The following is a 21,150-nucleotide window of genomic DNA, read 5'->3' as shown; positions in this document are numbered from 1 at the left end:
GATTGAAATAATTAGAATCTTCTGATTCGTCCATTTTCAATCAGAAATTTTTCTCAGTGTAGATCATAAATATAAGTATCATGAAGAATTATTCGATTACATTTAAAATTCAAATAGAAATTTTCTTAAATATATGAGATTAGTTTAACAAATAATAGATAATTGTTGTTCAATAGAGCATTACTTAAATTTTAGTTTAATATAGACAATAAATTTTGAGAGTAAAAAAGCAAATTTAATTAAGATTGAAATTATTTTCTTCTTTCTTAAATCTGACGGTTTCTGATCCGAGATAGGCGCATTAAACCTATTCCATTAGTTCCGCTATAAAATTGACGAGGGTAAAAAATCCACAAAGTAGATTTTATGTCTCGACACCTTGGAAAGATTTAATATCGTTATTAATTTTACTATCGAATTTTTTGAACTTCGGTTTATAGATTCCTGCTTGGATATTAAAGAACTCCACGCTCTCCTTAGTTCACCGACGGCAGGATGTGATAACTTTGTAGAATCTCGAGCGTAAAAATGCGACGTGGAGCTGGTAAGCAAGTTGCATTAAGGTGCTTGGAGTTTTCGCAACTCGTTACTGTGTGTGTCCCATCGAGTCTCTCGATCCCCGACAGGCATCAAGAATTTGCATTTCGTGTTCTACGCGTGGGTAATAACGTTGCACGCTCCGTGCACGCTGACTCGCGCGATCCGTCATCCACTGAAACACGGGGATGCTCGTTGAATGCCTCGGTCAGAGTTCTCGTATTAAATTACCTGTATTAATCGGACGTGGGAGAAGTACCGTTAGTCAACGCCGAGACTGCCTACTCCGAGTGCATCGCGACAAATGTTCGTCTCCGCTGAATCTCACACGGCTTGGTATCGCGCGTCTTAAGTCGGAAATCAAATGCGCTTCCTAGGTATTCTCTCAACCAAGTATCATGGTAATGACGTATATTTGTAACTCACAGCATGCAAAAGACCGTCATTCATCAAAGCTCGGATTGCATTCATGAGGTATAATTTCTAACATGGTTGAGCGCCTAAGAATAATAGCGTTTTCCACTGGGAAAATCAGTGTACATTGAGTTCTATTAAATACAAATCAATTCATATTTTCAGTGTTAATAAATAATTTAACTTTTAATTACATATTTTTTCACGATACCTTATAACCTTATTGATTAAATTATTTATTAACGTTGAAAAATGTATCAACCGATATGCACTCAAATATTAGTTTTCCTAGTAGAAAATGCTAATAGTTTTGTGCATTGAAGTTTAATTTAACACTCAATTTTGATACGATAATTATGTTTCCCATTTAATCCCAGTAAAAAATTTTTTTATATAGAAATATATACATATAAATATATATGAACGTATATATGTAATTATATATGTTTATATATTTACAGATATTCTTATATGACAAATTTTTTATCGGAAGGGTGGTATTGATTTTGGTAATATTATATCTCGCGCTATGCTTAGCGCCGAGACATTCTACCGTGTCTCCAGATTTATTGAATACATACAAAAAAATAACATATTATATTCGATTAAGACAAAATACATCGTGCTAATTTTTTCATTTTTTTTATAAAGACGTAATTTACGCATCTCAAGTTTGCAAGCTCAGAGCTGCAATGGCTTACACAAACAAATATTTCCATAGAGTTACCGAAGGAGACTATTTTCAGCGTTGTCTTTTGCTCACGATCGATTTATTCAGCCGCAAACAGAGACGCATTGGTGACAACAGGGCGGGACGGAGTCGCGGCTTCACGACGCGCGTCACATTGTTCGTCCTACGTGGCACTTAATCTTCTTTCACCCTTTCAAATACTTCGCGCTGTCCATTCGAGACTATTCGAGACACAACCAGTTGGCCGACGTTTCAAATTTACATCCCGCTTGACCGATTATCGGCGTTTGCGTTATACTGTCTATACGTAATGTTCACGCAAGTGTTATGATTTCCTTCATGCGTTTTCGCGATAAAAAAGACTCAATTTCTAATACATTTAAGAAGATACTATTAGCGCTATTTATGTCATTTTATCCTTGTTTTACATCTGATTAACGATGAAAATATAGAGTGACACAAACAGCATTAATAGCGTTTCCTCAAACGCATTTCTAGAAATAATATTATAAACTCAGATATATTTAATCGTCCGTTAGCAATATAAAATTTTCACCCTTCATTTGCAATCTGGGTCTTCGAACTTCAGTGCAGATTTTTATATTGTCCCGGACTGCATAAAAATTTGAAAAATGTAAAAAAATTCTTACATACTTGTAATAACGAATTTTTACTATCACAGAAGTTGGATCGTATTTTACTTTTTTTCCAAGATTTAAAATAATCTACCAGAATTCACAATCAAAAAATTGACTGTGCCTGTAAACTCTAACTCAATGGTGGGTTAGGTATTCGATAGTTCGTGCTATTGCAACAAGAAAGAGAAATATAGTGAAAATTCCCTCACAATTTATTTACTTTGAGATAGCATCAAATGCGCATGTTACCTTCATGATGCAGTGCAAATTGTTGAAGAAAAAGAAGAGATAGCCATCCATTGTTGGCGACAATGAAATAAATGATGATTCTTGGGGACGCAAGTAGGGGAGAAGGAGGAGACTATAAATACCGGCCTACGGCATTCTCGATGTTGCAATTCGCCCGGGGAGGGTTTCGCCGCTTTTGAATCTAAATTGCGTGTGCAGATAGGGCGGTGCTCGTAGAGAACGTGAAGCACATAAATATATATTTTGCTACTTATTAAGCGATGTCTCTTTGTACATATCGAGCTTATCGTTCGCTCAAGCAATGCAGCGTGATGTTACGTAAACCGTGTCGCGATCTATGAACGCATCTATACACCATACGAGAATTGCGACCCTGAAGCAATAATAGTCATTAGTGTCATATTTATCAAGTCGAGTAGAGTCGCGTTTCTCTCTCATTCGCGATTCGCATTGAGAGAGTATGAAAGTTAATTCCTTCGAGCTAGCAAGAGACCGTTTCTAACGAACGGGCGACCTCGACTTCTCGAAGCTGACTTTCTTACAGCTTATAGAAGTTGGACTTTTCTACAGGGTCTCCCTATCTTTTCACCCGTGGCTCTTTTTCTGCCTCCGACTTGTTAGAATGCGGAATGTGTTGCCCGCGGTCAGGGCTCGCAGTGACTTCTTAATCGGATATACGAACAAAACGTGCGCATCATCGTCAGATCGCTTGCATGAGTAATTACGTTATCCATCGTTCGCGATCATACACGATGCCGCGAGCGATTCGACACCACCAGGTAGGAACGTGAGAAATCTTCCAAGTGATGGAATATGTCGAAATTTTTTTATATCAAACGTCTAAAGTTAAAAAAATATGAAAATATTGAGAAGTATTACATTTTTAGATCATTATCCTTTTTTTTAAAAAAATTTAAAAGTTTTCAAGAGCGACTTGTAACTTTTTATATGCACGAGTTAGTTAATCGTTTTTTGTTGTTGGCAGTGTTGAAAATTTTAACTAGCTATTTTCATGCTAATATCTTACTTGATTGTTATTTAATAACCTCGCTATAATAAAGAGTTAAAAGAGTTATAATTAAGAAATTAAATTGCTATTAATAAAACTAAAGAATGTATTTAATTTTCATATGAATATTATCAAGCATCAAGATTCACTACTTTGATCGAAAATAGGAATCTTTCTCTTGTCTGTTTGAATTCCATTTTTAATTGTTATTAATGTTATAAATAAGAGAAGAAACTTAATAGAATTATCACCAAGAAACTATTCATAAGCTTTTATTATCTAACATCTGTTAAATTTTATAACCAATGAGTCACGAATTATCTTGGAATTATAACTAATTATACATTATTATATCGATATTATTTTTGACGATGTACATTGTATTTTTTGTAAGAGTGAACATTTTATGTAAATTAAGCGAATATTTATATCGAGGAACTTGCGCCGATAAATGTTTTGAATGAAATGAATTACGTGACGTCAGTCAAGCGAGATTCTACAAAGATGCCGACTATATATTATACAGCAGCGCATTTCAGTGTACTTCATGACTGAATGAAAAAGTGAGTGATGTAAAATAAGCTTGCAATAAAGAACCGGATAATCTGGATGCGTCTGCGGTTTCATCGGTGCAAACGAGATTGCTGGTAACAAGGCAAGGCGGTGCATCGAAAGCGAATTCGCGGACATTATAATCTTACAGATGTGCACACGCAAAGTGGATATTTGCACTTCGTATCACACATTCAGCCGCAGTGGTACGCGTGTAATGGAAAACGCACGTTAATCTTCCCTAATTTTCCTCGACCGTGCTAGGCGCGCCCACTAATTTCGCTTTGTCGTCGCGATAACGACGATTAACGACCCAACGGACATGCGCGTTTCGTTCAGCATTTCGGTGTTAACTCCTTAACATGTTGAAACGGTTATACGGCTGACGTTTCGTGGCGAATCAAATGAAGAAATAAATAAATCATTCAAAGTTATTAATCAATGATCGTTGTAAGTTTGTTTGTTCTTAAAGGGAATCGTCAGAACTGTCCTATTGTCCCGCACTGATTTTGGATACGTTATATGGTATATAAACATATTAGATCCATATTTTTTTATGCGTATATCTCAAAGTTTAGAGGACGAAATAACCCCTCGACAATAATTAAATTTTTATTTTTAACATATCTTCAAAACTATGAGATATATGAAAAAATGTTTTATACAAAAGTTTTATGGTATTTTATACTATTTATAATAGTGTATTTTTATATTTTTCGAAGTATTTTAATTTATCCTCAACCCCAGAGATTGTTTTGACCGCTGAGATAAGCACATAAAAAAATATAGGTTTAATATTTTTTTATGCTTTACGACATATTCAAAGTGCATCAAAATCTACGAGGAACAGTCCTTTAATAAGATTTATATTATGAAATACCGTTGTGCTTGTCTTATTAGGATATACGAGGATATACGATAATCCACTCTCGTGGAGTTCTCGAACAATATTTTGCAACTTTTTGATGTATCTTTTAGTTATTGTTGTCGCAGGATGTCAAAATTTGGATGTTAAATTAGAAATTACTCAATCAAAATTTTTTGCAGAAACTGATTGCTCATATCTTTAGTTATTATAGTAATATTTTGTAGAATTTTTGAAGTTTCGCGAAAATAAGTTTTTCCTTTCTCCTGAAAAATTTGAAGACTTACAGCGTATCTTTAGTTATTACATAATATTTTGTAGAATTTTTAAAGTAACAGTTTTCGAGAAAATAAGTTTCTTTTTCTCTTGAAAAATTTAAAAACTTACAGGGTGTTGTTTTGACACGCACACTTTTTATATTTTATAACTTTTGTACATCGATATTATCTCATTCTGTTAATTTTAAGATTTATTTCTAATAAAAACGTTTTCGTATGCGCGCGTGCGCGAGATGTAAGAAGTAGTGAGCATTTATCTATGGCCCGCCAAGTTAGATTATACAATGTCTTGCATAAAAATAATACTCGAAATGTATGTGGCGATGTTGAATCTAAAGTACACAGCTATCTGTTTGCTTACTCATGTTTTATATTAAGTTATAATCAGAGATAACTGTGTTCGTTCAAGCTTGAAATGCATCAATATCTTGACGATCGAGATATGTTCTATATAATTCTTTTTTATTATGTTGCAGTGTGAAATAAACAAGTTCAATTCCGTAATAAATAATTACATTTTGCAATAAATATTTTTCATTATAATGCAAAATAAGATGTTAAATATTATTTTTTATCATTCATCTAATTATATTATCATTCATCTCCTTACTCTTGTTTTCGTTTATCAATTTCTTTGATATCATTTATAGCTTCTCAATGCTTTCTTATATTTTTACTTTCTTATCACGTTTGCAAATTGCACATCTAATCAGAGTTCTACACGGAGAGTTTTCTAAAATGTAGCGCAAATTTCGAGAGTTGTATTCGGGTCTTCGTTGTTGCGCATTTCGCGCAACGTGCACGCACCGATCGTAAATTTCGCGGTACCGATTTCCCTTAATCAGTGAAGTACGTCTCAGCAGAATGAACCACGATGGAGAGAAGAAGCTAGTGCGGACTAAGCGACAGCTTCGGTCCTCGCACATGGTGCTCGTAAATTTCGCGCCACCGGTTTCCCTAATCAGAGGGATAGGAACGGGGACAGATAGCGTAGGAGAGAATGAATCTAGTCTTCTCGATGCTTTCTTATTGGTTCAGGGCGAGGCAAGCGAGTGGCAGGCAGGCAGGCAGGCAGGCAGGCAGATAGGCAGGCAGGCGGCAAGCAAGCAAGCAAGCAGGCAGGCAAAGCAGGCAGACAAGTAGGTAGGAGAACTTTCGTTCGCCAGCGATTCTTCTCGGCGTTATGCACGCGCGCACAAAGTCGTACGTCATGTCGAGCCGTTTAATGGCCTTTTAATACTACCTTACGAGCGGCATGTTTCCCCACCCGCACAGCTCTTTCTGCCACAACCGGCCGGACGCTACCTTTGAATAAGGCGGCCGACGGACACGCAGGAGACTCCTCTTTCTCCCTACGAGATCTCTCCGTTGCGTCGCTCTGTTGGATATTCTGTCTTCGTCCGATATAGCAATTGGAAATTCTTTAAGGGTCTGTGTCATCGGTCGAGCCATGGATCGTAAACCGGAGGCGAATTCCCGGCGGAGAAAGAGACCGCGCGACTTCGATCGTTTAGCGGCCGCAGAGCAGATCTTCTCTGTTCGTGAGGATATCTACCAGCGGTTACGCACCGCTGCGCGTATCTCCCCACCGGATCTTCTTTGTTGCTCCGATCACGCACGGATGACTATACCTATGGATGTACACGCGAGTGTGCTTACGACAAAATGGTTGAGATAATCCATGACCTTTAATGATCTTACGATACTAAGAATTCAGATCAGTTGTCCAATAAACATTTATCGTCTTATTATGACTGTTATCACAATCAGGGTTGTGTCGTATATTTTAAGATATGAAATTATTACGTATTGTTTACATTAAGTTACGTTAAGATTATGTGAATCTTTTTTTATGTGGACAAGCAATGTAAAATATGTAAATTATTATAAATAACACAATACAGAAAAAAATAATCAAGTTTTATAATTGTTGTATCTGACTAATATTAATAAATAAAAATATAAGCGAGATTAAAACTTTATGCAGTCTCGTGCAACGATAGAAACATAGGCTTCGATAATTCGTAAATTGTTTACATAGATGACATATAGTAAAACATGGTTCACATAATTTACATTGTATACACGTAGATGTAAATTATTACATTTTACGCGTAAATTCACAATAACATTTGAGTTTATTAATTTCAATTTTTAAAAATATTTTCTAGAAAAATTGTAATTTTATGTTTTGAAATATTGATGGATTATCATTCAATTATATTTCTTTAATATATAAGATTGATTGATATTTGTGATTTTCAATTCTTAGCTATTTTTAATTGTACAATATAATTGCAGTTTTATTATTTTTTCCGTTAACATATGTTTTTAAACAATTTAATAATATAATGCAAAATTTATAAAGCTGCATAGGAATTGTTTTACGAACATTGAGAATACAGGATTCATGTTCTGAGTTGCCAGTGAATTTATTTAAGAGGAAGCAGTATAATGCCGCCGGGAAGAACTGTGCATCGCGTCTAGTAATATGTTAGACAGCCCCATTATTTGTTCGCTTACCGACTTAAGTTTCATTAAGAAGAATTTTCACGGAGCCTCTTCTCTATTATGCATGTCCGCGAGAATCGATTGCCACAATTTAACATAGAGAGAAACATTTCTTGTTCATCGATAACATGAGGAGGTGGATCGATCGTTGTATCATAGACTGAGAAGTATAAATTTCCGACTCGAAGTGCTCTCGCGTAAACTGACGTTTGTATATGTAACATTTTACGACATCGAAGGATACATATAAATAATCGCTTATTGACCGGCGTTAAAGTGTAACGTAAAATTTTATCATTCGGATGGTAACACATTTCTTCTCGTTGCGCGATTTAAAAGCGCTATATAATTTTCAGGGACGTTCGATTGCATACGAAGATTTTCTTACGTACGTAATGCGACGATTTGCCGCAATCGTCGGTCCGATTACGGTTTCAAGCGAAGCATTTACAAGCGAAGCACTTATTTCCTGCGTTATTTCAGTTTGCCCTAGCGCCGCTAGTAATCATTAAAATACATTCTCAGAAATTGCGTGATATTTTCGAATCTCTTCGTTTTAGTTCCGCTAAAGCCAACAATATCGTGTCACATAAATAATACTGTAATTAAGACAACTTTGTGGTAATTTCTATTTTATTGGGTTTATTTTATAATCTTTTATAGCTTGCTATGAAAATGACACGTATTTATAAGGAACCGGTGCTGTCGTTTTTACTTCCAATGGATTTTTTCCTTCTGGCGGTTTTTTTGTTGGTGTCGCTTTTACTTCCAACGGATTTTTTCCTTCTGACGGTTGTTTTGTTGCTGCATTTAATTAAAAATTTTAACTCTTCTATGAGCTCTTCTGTAAAGGATACCTGTAAAACGTAATTTTTATAGCTTGTAAAATAACTTCGTAAAACAAATATAGAAATTATCATTAAATATATAATTACGTCATGTTTGATTGCGATGTTTCGAATATTCCAGAGAAATATCCATCCGGCAAAAATATAAGACAACGCAACGCCGCTTATCATAATTGAAAATACTCCACTGACGTCCTCGAAATTCAATAGTTCCATTTGAACTTTCGCCTATAAAAAACAAAATTTAATGATAATTTTTGATGCATCTTTGGCAAAACGATCAGGTTTAAATTGTCGCGTATGGGATTAAAGTTTGTGGAGACTAAATGTAAATTTTTCCTTGGAAGTTATCTTGCGTAAAATTTATCCAAAGTAAATTTCTTCCTCAATCTTGAAGTAAGCGTACACGCTTCGGCTTTAACTTTGGCTTACTTGCTTATCAAACGCGCGCAAGCACTCTGAGCCGCTATGTCGTCTTTACACGTACGAACTAAATCGGCGAAGTTTAAGTTAGTTCAACTATAAATGTAGTCTAATAAAGACAGACATGAAATACTCCGCCTATATATTTTATCTATTCGTGTAATTAAGCAAAAGAAAAAGAACGAGATAAAAGATGAGATAGAAAGTTAAGAATTAATAAGAATAAATATAGTATAAGTGAATGAAAAAAAGAAAAGATTTTGAAAGTTAATACAAAATTTATGTAATTATTTTAGAAACAAAATAAAAAAAATTATGACTGATTTTAATTATATGTTTATGTAAATAGCTTGTATAAATATATATTAGAAAACGGACAATTTGTAGTCTATTCAGTAATAAATTTTTTAGATTTAAACTTGAATATTTTATACTGTTAAGGTCACTAATTTGTTCTGATAAAATCTAGTTGTGTGTATGGATTTTTAAATTTTTTTATGTAGTTAGCAAGTTTTCTAAATTCTTTGATTTGTGTACAAATTTTTTTTATAAGTGAACTATTTTTATATAAAAGTATTAGAAATATATCAATAGGTACAGGGCTCGGCGAGAGTTGCACATTTTGATCGATTTTCAACTTGGTTTCCCGTCCTTCATCTTATCAATCCGCGCGCAGTCTAAATGCCGATCGGCAATATTCAAAATATTTTTAAGTCGTGTTTTTTATTATATATAGGTAATTTGTATCTCAAAACTTATAGACCTCACCATGTATTTATGTATATTATAGCCTCCCTTAATATCTCCGCTATTATATAGCGAATCCTAATGATTACTTATGGAATTATTAGTTCAGTAGTTCGCCGTTACACTATAACGCTAATATTACCAATACTCAATAATCAGCACTTATTATAACGCATTTTTACTTTCAAGTATTTCGAAATGTTTCTGAGGTACATTTTAGCATTTAATTACATCTACTTCCTCATTTTTCTCAAACTTGAGCGTATTATCACATGAATATATGTATTTTTGAGTGTGTTATTTGCTATTTAACATATTACTTGACTGTATATATTTTGAGTTATGCAAATTTAAACAATAGCATGGCATTTTGCTAATGTGGCCCTCTATGGGTATTGATTACTCACGATCTCTTTTTTTGAGGTTTTCGTATCATAATAATTATTTGATAATCGATTATAGTTCTACTGTTAATCTATAGTTTACGTGTACTATTTTTATATAGTGTTGAGATTTTTTTAGTACTGAACAGCTTATATGCAGAAGTTATGTCAATATATATATACATTCATTTGCATACATTTGAAAATGTTTTACTTTTTTGGTAATTTTGTAATACTGTTTTCTAAACAAAACTAATATTTTAAGGCTTTTTTAATGGAAGGCCACATTACCATCCATTTTTTTCTTCGAGTCATTACGCAATGTCGCCACATTTTTATTAATAGTATCCTAAGTAATAAATATTTCGTAACGTCCAGAATCGATTCAATAACATTTTAATGAATGTAATTGTCAAGTTTTAAACTTAAATATTGATTATTAACAAAGTTATTGTATAAAATGTAACTGGGGTGCTATAATACCACCTTCTCCTCTACAACATGAGTATAAGATGAGAATAGATATTGTACATCGCACGTATCACCGCCTCACTTCTCTTTTCACCATTTGTTTTGTAACTCGCCGATTACACCATTTTCCTGCAGCTTTAGTACAGCAGTACACAAATCTGCGCGATATATAAGATACATCTGTCATTAAAATTATTTTATTAAAACAGTTAAAATCATTTTCATCAAATCAAAAATAAATTTGTGTAACGTGCATAAAATTGAGATTAGTTGGCGATAATATAATAATTTGTCACAATTATTGCTGCTGTATTAATTATGATTGAATCACCAACCTTTCTTCATTGCTATCCCGTAGCCTTTGGCGTCTAAAAGTCCACCGATTTGTGTCACATTACAATATTTATGTTTAATATACTCAATTGATGAGGATTCCATAAAATATGCATAATTTTCGTGCTGCACTTTTTATAAACCGTCCTCGTTACTTTTCATAACCACCTCGTCAGCATGAGTCTTCATGTAATTACATATAATCGCATATGGTTCATACGTGGAATCCTGCAAAACGAGATCGATTGCTTCGAGCTACCAAGAGTTTCCATAAGTAATAACGTGTAATATGCGCTTTTTAATTAATAGAGAATTATCAATTATCTCTGTTTCCTTCTTTTGTGAATCATATCACTCACCTCAAAGAATGAGAAAGTCGAGCCGTTAATTTTTGCGCCATACTTGATTTTCTTTTGATTAAATAATCCTTCTGCCACTTGAAAAGACCACGCGACGGATTTCGTAGATAACACGGCTGCCAAATTGGCGATTTTATACATTGTTACAATAATCAGAGTAAAGAACCATTATGCAACAGCTAACGTTCTTGTTGAAATTCCTCTGAAATATATCACACCAATTTTTTTTATTCCATTGTTTGTTTTAAGGGCAAAGGTACACGATAGGTAAATATTGGTCAATTGTTTTATCGTTTATAGAAAACAATTAAAATTGTGTCATATCTAGAGATGTAAACGACGGAAAAATACTAGAATTTTAGGATAAAAAACTCGGGAAATAATGGTTTCTTTCCTTCGGCTTTGACAGTTTTTTACTCGCCGTATATTTTTTTGACGATTTCGACGCTGTACTATTGTTCCAGAATTTAGTTTTTCCAGTTATCCATAAGATTTCTGTGTAAAAATAGTTACAAAAGTTAAAATAAAGTATAATGATTAATATAGTACAATGCCGGTGACTATAAATATACCTTACCTTTCACTATTATTTGAATGATATTTTATATTGTACTTCATTTTAAAAGTCAAGTGTTCCATACTATTACCATACTGTTCCATTACAATACAAACAATACTTTACTAGACTAATTGACACTGTTTTTGTCATATACTGTGATTGTAATTATACATGTTCTAAATGTAAATCAGTGAGACAACGTTCATCGAATCTCTAATTACTTTTGAATCAATACTATATTTGGATGTTTTGTCCCAAAATAATTAAAATATAAAATACAATTATAACCAATGTGCAACAAAACAGTGGCTATTATGCATATAAAGTATTATCTGTATTAATAACATCACTTATTTAGCTTATAAAATATTTGTCGTTCAAATAATTATATTGAAATAACTATATGTTTTTTCATCAATTTTATGTAATTTGGTTAAAAATACCGTTATTTACAGTAAAAAACTAGTTTTTTACTTGATACTTTTTTCCGAAGTTAAAAATATCGTTTTTTACATCTCTAGTCATATCTACACAGTACATATAATGTATGTACGCGGTTACATATGTACATTGCTAAAAACATTTTCGCCATAAGATAAACATTTTTAAACAATATCAAATATTGTGCATTCCCGAAAGAATATTTTAATTACGGAAAAAACATGAGATCATTATTATTCTCTCTTACAAGTTGTTAGAATGAAATCTCATTCCAAAAGACTGAAAATTGAGCCAGTTTTTGAAAAAGAGTGGAAAATTTTCTTTTGGAGTGAGATTTTTACTTGTTTGGCGTGAAATTCACTCCAAAAGAATGAAATTTCACTCATTTTCATTGACTTTCGTTCCTTGGAGAAATCTCATTTCAAAAGAATGAAATCTCACTCCAAAGAGTGAAAATCTGTCACTCTTTTTCAAGGGTGAAAATATTTTCATTTTTTTTCAAAGATTGGCTGTTTTCATTCTAAGAAATTTAGAGAGTAGAATAACGTTAAATATCATATATATGTATAATTTGAATATTATTTTTCAAACGCTGTTTAAATTCTATGCTTTGGCCAATTATAGGGATTTACAAATCCCTGAACTTGCCTACAAATGTTTGATCTGCAGATAAATTAGAATAAAAGCTGGCTGTATATACGAAGTGGACAACATTTATTAATCGTGTGCATCATAATCGATTCTGTGAGACGCATGCAAAAACCTGCAATGACATGAAGTTTTGTGTGCTCAAGAACTTGTTTGATTTCATGCAAGAAAAACATTCTCAAAGCACACTCTGCAGACGTTGGCAAGCTAAAGTGGATATCGTCTCACTTGGGTGCAAATCCGGTAGAAGACTTCAGGATGGCTCCGATCACTAGAAATAGAGTATTCGTCAAAGTAAAGAGTGTTTCCAATACTTCGGGTTCTTTGATGCACGGATATGGATTTGTCCATTCTACTGGACAGAGTTTTCCAATTACGAATAATAATGCTGTCACGACGATGTACGCTCCGATCACATGTACTCAAACGTCTTTCGAAAACGGTCTTAGAAAGGGTAGTAAATCTGGGAAGGGTCTTTGATGGTGTCCTGTACAGAACGCTTATACCTGAAACATTATTTCATCCAAACATAAATGTTAAAATCTCACTATCTATACTCTATACTTGTCGATTATATTACGAATATATTATCACGTTTTACCTAAGTTCATAAACAGATTCGTAAAATCTACAACGTTTTCTCAGGCCGCCGTGATCGTCAGATCTGTGATCTGTGATCGCTAAATCTGCTTCCTTCAAGATCAAATAAGAAAAATTCAGCGTGTTATAAAAAAATTTCTATGGAAAATACTAGGTGTGTGATAAAATCGATATTCGTTTTTGTATCGATTTATGTAGGTCTTTGTACCTCTTTTATGTCTTTTTAAATTATTAGATAATAAAATGGGAAAAAAGGTGAAAACGTCTTCCGAAAATATTAATTTAAAATATATTTAATTTTGTATTAACAATGAAACCGATTTTTTAAAATAAATAGAAATCATCAGATTCTATCGACATATCTGTGAAGAGGCAACTACTTTATCGATATAAGAAGCTACAACGTGTTGCTCTCGTATTGTGTATACGGTGGAAGGTAGCAGCACTACTCACGTACGAAGTCGACTCAATATATGATTCGTATGAGATAAAATTAAAACGCGGAAGAATATTTCATCGATTTACACCAGCGATTATTTTTCCCAGCATTCCATCCCACGTCTTTGTTACATTATTAAATGATCCGTAAGCTTTGTTAGTCTGGACTTCAAATAGTGTAATTAAACCTTAGTATCTTGCTCATTTTTTGAATTATATCTATCGCGAAGCCTTCGTATCGATCATTTCCAATTATTCCAGAGGATGATTCTTTCCTCTGGCTGCGTCCCATACGGCTGCGTTTAGAATGTATTCCAATTTAATTTATCTTTTTTAGAAACAATTATTATATCTTTATTTAATATATAAAATAAAAATGTGTTGATAGCATAGATAATAAAGTAAATTTTTTTTTATTAATTCTAACTGTTACTCTCTTCCTTAGAAAAAAATATAAAATTCATTCAGTACGTCTAGATCGATAAAGTATACAGCACAAAGTATATAAAGATAAAATAGTCATCACATGCAGTATTGTAAATAAATCAGCAACATTACAACGTTCAAGCAGTAACACATTGTAAACGTTACAGTAATATTGTTGCTTCTGTGCTGTATGGTTGGCGGATCTTATTAATAATTTATTTGGAATTATAGTATTCTGTTAGTAAATTGGTAATCAATTTAATATACTGATGCTAATAAACACTTTATATAAATGATATTACTGCATCCTATGAACCTACAAAAGTTGCGGTTATTACTGAAAAATATTCATTAAATATAATGCCAACTTGTATTTTATAAATATCTATCAGAAAATATATTGGGAAAAATATTACCCTGGCTATTGAGTGATAAAACTGACATTGTTAAAATTGATAATAACGGTTTTTCATTCAATTACGTGTCATTATTTCTGGAACGTGTAACTTACTAAACAAGTCACTATATCAACACATTATTATATATAATGATTTTAACTAGCAATAGTAAATAAATGTTTTATTTCTTAAATAATTTTATTTTATATTACGAAATAAAAAGTTTTGTATTTATTTTTCTTTAACAAATTATTAACTTGATTAATTATTAGGGTAATATTTAAACGAATATTTGGAACATACTAGTAGTGATATCAGGACGAGAAAATGCTTATCACGTAAACTCTTATCTACTCCGGAGATTCTATATTCCGACTTCCATTGAAAACCAAAATTCATTTTCCATTCACCGATTTTATACAATCCTTCATTTCTTAGATTTACAATATCTAGTTGGAATTCGCGTCAGAGAGAATCCAGCCATATCAAATCTTATCATACCGCTCAGTCCGTGTATTTGCTCCTATAAGTAATTCAAAAGTTTATTATACGTACATTATACAGTGCCTTCTTGATATTTTCCAGATAGAGATATCCACGGTTTCACCAATCCTTTATTTACCATCTGTAGTTTTTTTATTATAAAAAACAGCACATTTTTCAATAAACAAGGATTAGAAGGATGAAATTATTCATAATTGATGAAACCGTATTTTATCTAGAAATTACAGAGTATTCTAAATTATTTCCAAATTAATGTTAAACATATACATATCTTATGGAAAAGATTAACATATATTTAATGTTAATCTGCTATAAACGATAATTGCACATACATTTCGCATATAATTACTTAAGCTGAAACCGTGTCCCCAAATTTCCGTGTGATTGCAAAATAATTTTTTTAAGATTTCCCTTGACACTTTTGCGAAATCGTGCATAACCGCTTGCGAAAAGTTGTACTGCATCATAAGCAAGTGTCGCTTCTACCTTTAAATGGGAACCGTCTGTCAAGTTCCAATTAAAAGACCGATTGGAGGGTACGTCGAACAATTAAGCTATCTGGGTCGATTAAACGTACGCCCATTAAATTTACTCCGGAATATTGGTAATGTTTTAAGTCCAAAGTTTGCAGGTCCTAATAATCAAACATGTGTTAAGTTATTGTCGCTAGATGTATTCACGAATCAAATAAGATTTAAGAAATTTGTACACACAATTAACAAATACATATATCTATTATTTCTTGAATACATTTTATTATTATTTTAAGTACAACGACAAAAAACATATCTTATATTTTAAGTACATAAGATTTTTTGTTAGAAACTTTTTTTAAACTGTAATTTTTTAAAATATTTGATTTTTTATCATTTTGATATATTTTGCGACAATTGTGCTAATTAAACGAAATATTAAAAAATTATTATTAAGGAATTTATCTTACCCCAGAGAAGTAATAATTACACTGTATATCTCTCCGACATTATTCCGACTTGTAGTGCTTGTTTGAAAATAAATGCAAGAATATCATATGAACAGTCGATTATGATATTTCTATGTCCAGACATCTTAACTTCTTTTATGGCTTGTCTGCAAATAAATCATTTCGTCAATTTGGATGACTTGTGTCTTCAGAAAAATTCTCGACAATAACGACGTGTCTGACTATAACGTTCGTTTCATATCCATATAGTCGTATCGTAAATCATACGCTACTTTCTGACGTTTACTGTAGAGCTAAATAATGGCACAAGTGCATAATAACTTTGTTTAACATCGCTTGCACTCAGACTCGTACGAGGAACGACCTATTTGTATGGTTCGCGCACGCATACCTAAAATTTGGTCCACTACCTAAATGGAACACCATCCGCGGAAATGGTATTCATGTTTGGCAACTGGAGCAGGCGGTTTATGTGTATCAAGCCATCCGCATTGTCGTAAAGTACTGCATATTCTTTCCATTTATATTCTTTTATTAAGCCTTGAAAAACCTAATTTTAGACATAATATTTTGATATGAATGTAATCAATGACAATAATTATAGAAAGACCCCGCACCAACCTTATGGATTTTGGTTCTTGGTGAAATTGTCTGAAAATTTAGTATATTGTCCTCCTTACTGTCCTGAACAAATGTCTCAATGGGCACAAAGTCCAAAAATGCCTAGGGTCCGAGTTATGGAGTGCTAAAGTATGAAAAATGCTTCTATTCGCTCGATGATAATTGATAAGATTCTAACGTATTCATGTGTGTGTGAGACCGGGAATCGGTTCAGCGAACTAAGGCAAAGCTGACACAAACGTTATACATGTAATATTCAATATAATATATTATAGGACCGTATATGTGATAACACAAACTATAGAAATCAAAGACTTAAACGGTCTAGCTGGATCTTAAATGCTTCTATGATTCTGTGTGAATTTATATACTACTTGTCGCGCGGTAAGCATTTCCGCATCCAGTGTGCAGGAACCATTAGTTGGCTGAATCGATTCCCGGTCTCACACACACATGAATACGTTACAATCTTACTGATTATCATCGAGCGAATAAACGCATTTTCATACTTTACCGTTCTATAACTCGGACCCTAGGCATTTTTGGACTTTGTGCCTATTGAGACATTTGTTCAGGACAGTAAGGAGGACAACATACTAAATTTTCAAACGATTTCACCGAGAGCCAAAACCCATAAGATTGGTGCGGGGTCCTTTGTTGAATATAAAAAATTGTAATTTCCTTTGCTCTCAATCCTGATTAAATTACATTTAGTTAGTGTAATTTAATCTGGATTCAGTTAGCAAAGAACAAACAAATGCTTGCAAATAATCAAATTAAAATGCGATAAACTTAGAGATGTTTATCTGAACATTGAGACAATGCTTGAAAATTTTTTATAAGCAATACAATTTTTTTTATTTTGGTTATAACACGTTTTACTCTAATTTCGTATTTTAATAAAAAGATTCCAATCATACAAATCGAATGTAATTGTATGACTCAGATTGTTTATAAATTGAAGGCAATTTTTATGTTATATAAATTGCTAAGTTCATAAATAAGAATAAATACCATGGAAAGTGCGTCGGGATGCGGATACAGATCTATTACATTGCCACGTTTTGGTTCAGAATCCCATCTGGCAACAATATGAGGTATATCCAAGATATCGCACATGTTTTGAACGTGGCTCGCTGTCGTTTTGTCTCAAGGACCAAATATTCCGGCAACTCCGTTATTTATCAACTCGCATGCTGTATAAAATGCCCAGAAATGCATAATGTGATCTTACAAAATGTTTTGCATGCATTAGTTGCATTAAAATCAAGCACTTTATTGCTTTAGTAAATTAAAGCATTATACATCATTAACGAAAATGCTAAAATTGCTTGAATTTTGGTTCTGTAACACATTCTATAGTATAATGCATAAATAGTGTTTGGAAAAAATTTATATACAATATAATTCAAAGATTGTGGATGTATACATGTCGTGCGTGATAATAAACGCGCTTATATAGATTATATATGTCTCAAAAGTACAAGAACGTTCTAAAGATAAAAAACAGGGTTGGGTTGTAAGGCGTTACTTATTATAATTTTGTTTCAGTAACGAATGGCTATAACGAAATATTCCATTTCTTTATTTGTAATGTTAATGGTAACGCAGTTACATCTTTTTGATAACAGTAACTAATATATGTTATTTTTATCGTTATTTTGTACATATACGTTTGCATGGAACGTACATAAGTTTTTTTTTTTACAAAGAGTTTTAAGAAAAAGGAGTGTTATATTTGATCATGTTACGATTAACCATAACCACTATAGATCTCGTCTTGAACTAGTCAATTAGCGATATAATTAACAATTGGTTGCCACTAAAAAAAGGGTTATTAAAATTTGATGAAATGTAACGGACTTATCGATTGATATCTTCCTTGGAAATCTCAAAATATTGGGTACATACAACAGTGACGTATACGTAGAAGCAGCATTTCTCGGCCATTCTAAAAGAAGTGTTCTAATAGCAGCACAAAGTAAATGGTATATTATAGAGTACGTAGTAAGGAACTTTCCATTTCTTTAAAATTTAAGTAACATTTAATTGTGAAAATTTTTTATTTAGATAGATTGAAATTAAATTCGGTTTTATTTGTTATTGTCATTGCATTAGTACTATTTCCTCGCCATCTTAGATGATTTAAAAATCTAAACATGCACACAAACACTAATGCAGTATACATATACATATAACTAGTGCGATATATTTAGACACTTCTGGTCTCGCTATGTTAACGTACTCTGCAACAACTTCTCTCAATCTATCTGCTGAAAACAACTATTGGATGGTTCACTGACAGTTTTTGAAAGCTGTCACTGATACGAATTCGTTTTTTGAGTGTTTCATAATTTTGAATATAAATTTAAATTCTTTATAACGTGCAATGGATATATTTTATTTATTCCAAATAAAACTTTTGAGAAACGTTATAAGTTGTTCGAAAAATATATTTTAATTAATAATTTCAAATGTTTATTAAATACTTATATGATTGAAATACATCTTAACTTTAGTTTAGTAAACTTAATAAGTTTCTGTGCTATTTAAAAGAATAATTTGCATCTATTAACGGATTCTGTTACGTTTTTACAATCTACAATTTTACTAAATAAAATTTTTCACGTATATAATTAATTACATATCTATGATAAGGAAATTAATATTGTTTCACTCATTATGTGGTAGCATTTTGAAAATGTAAATCTTGTCTTCATAAAATTTATTTTGTGAATATTTTCTTTTCTGTTTAGTTCTTTTCTAATGAATTTATTCTATTTTGTTATATTGCATAGTATTATTCATATTTCAAATAACAAAGGTATGGTTAATATATTCAACGTATTTTTAAAAATGTGTTTTCATTACAATAAAACCTTAAATAGTTCGATGTGATATGAATCTATTTATTATTCGTGCGGCTCGTTGCTAAAGTAAAATTCAAGCGACACACTTTACATTGGAAAATGTGTTAAACTTTTTCTTCAATACGAGAAAACAAACCATTTTCGAATTATAGAGCAATGTTACAGGTTATAATGATTTCAGAGATTTGCGCGACAGTTTCACGCGATACGTAAACCTTCCTTCTCCCACGTTTATGTAAAAATCACTGTTATTTGTGTAACCATTTGGATTTATTGATTAACGAGATTGAACGATTATGAGCCCAGAGAGCACAAAGTCGTTTAAAAGATGACTAAAAGATAACTAAATTGTTATAAAGATATCTTTTAGTGAAAGAATATAGTCGACGAAAAGACGACTAAAGACAGATGTCGCACTGCTAGTCATCTTATAGCTTTATCCATACGATAATTAAAAGATGACTTCTTTGGATATCTTTTAGTCCTCTTCAAGACTTCTTTTAGTTTTTATATTTTGGCACATATAACGTTTAATAACATCGAATTCCTAAATTAATTTTTACACGAAATGAAATTGCATGATTAATAATATACATCCCATTTCTGGGTCCTGCAATGTTTGCCGTATCCTATATGTGCAAGAACCACTATCTTTCATCATAGTCCCCCCTTTGGGGGACTCGATGAATTCCAAACAAGTATTTTATTAGTGTATTTCATTAGAACACGAGTAAAATTTCTCATAATGCTGCACCTTTTATTCTATCTTGTATGATTTTCAAATACGAGAAACTGAACTCCACCACGTCTGTCTGGTGGCGATCCCGCGTACTGCTCGCGAATGAGTGATAAAAAGTACCAAATAACGGAAAGATATCTTTTTCATGTTGTCTTTTCGGCAATACGAAAAAATATCTTTTAGTTGACTTTTTGTTTTGCGAAAATGACAACCATAGAAAGATGATGAAAAGATGTCATTTTTAAGTTATCTTTTCGACAAAACTAAATGATGTCTTATAAAAATCTTTTCGTCTTGCTCAAAAAACAATCTAAAAACGATGTTTTTTTGTCATCTCTCAGATATCTTTTCGCTTTGTCGAAAAGACAACTTAAGAAAGATCTCTTTTCGTTATCTTTTAATATTTTGTGCTGTCTGGGTGATTACTCGTACGATTAGTTATACTTATTGCAGATTATTGGAAACACTGAAAAGGAATATTCGGAATGAAAAAATCCTCTGTCACTGAATTTATATACACCGCGAGCCATCCGGCGTTATCGGAGCTAGTGGTTATACTATCTCATGGTTACTAGTTGACTATTTCAATTACATACAAAAGCCTGTAAAGTAAGTAATAGGACTATATTTTCTTGTATTATATATATATATATAT

General features: G+C 32.4%; 1 pseudogene; it reads right to left on the bottom strand.

Annotated features, from left to right (window-relative positions):
• Positions 1 to 8,430: 8,430 nt before the first annotated feature.
• Positions 8,431 to 19,895, bottom strand: LOC108722038 (glutamate receptor ionotropic, kainate 2-like; annotated as a pseudogene).
• Positions 19,896 to 21,150: the final 1,255 nt, after the last annotated feature.

Source organism: Mycetomoellerius zeteki, unplaced genomic scaffold (assembly GCF_001594055.1).
Source record: "Mycetomoellerius zeteki isolate Tzet28-1 unplaced genomic scaffold, Tzet1.0 scaffold191, whole genome shotgun sequence".
NCBI classification, from domain to species: Eukaryota; Metazoa; Arthropoda; class Insecta; order Hymenoptera; family Formicidae; genus Mycetomoellerius; species Mycetomoellerius zeteki.
Note: the sequence above shows the minus strand (reverse complement) of the source record. Positions and strands in the feature narration are given on the sequence as shown.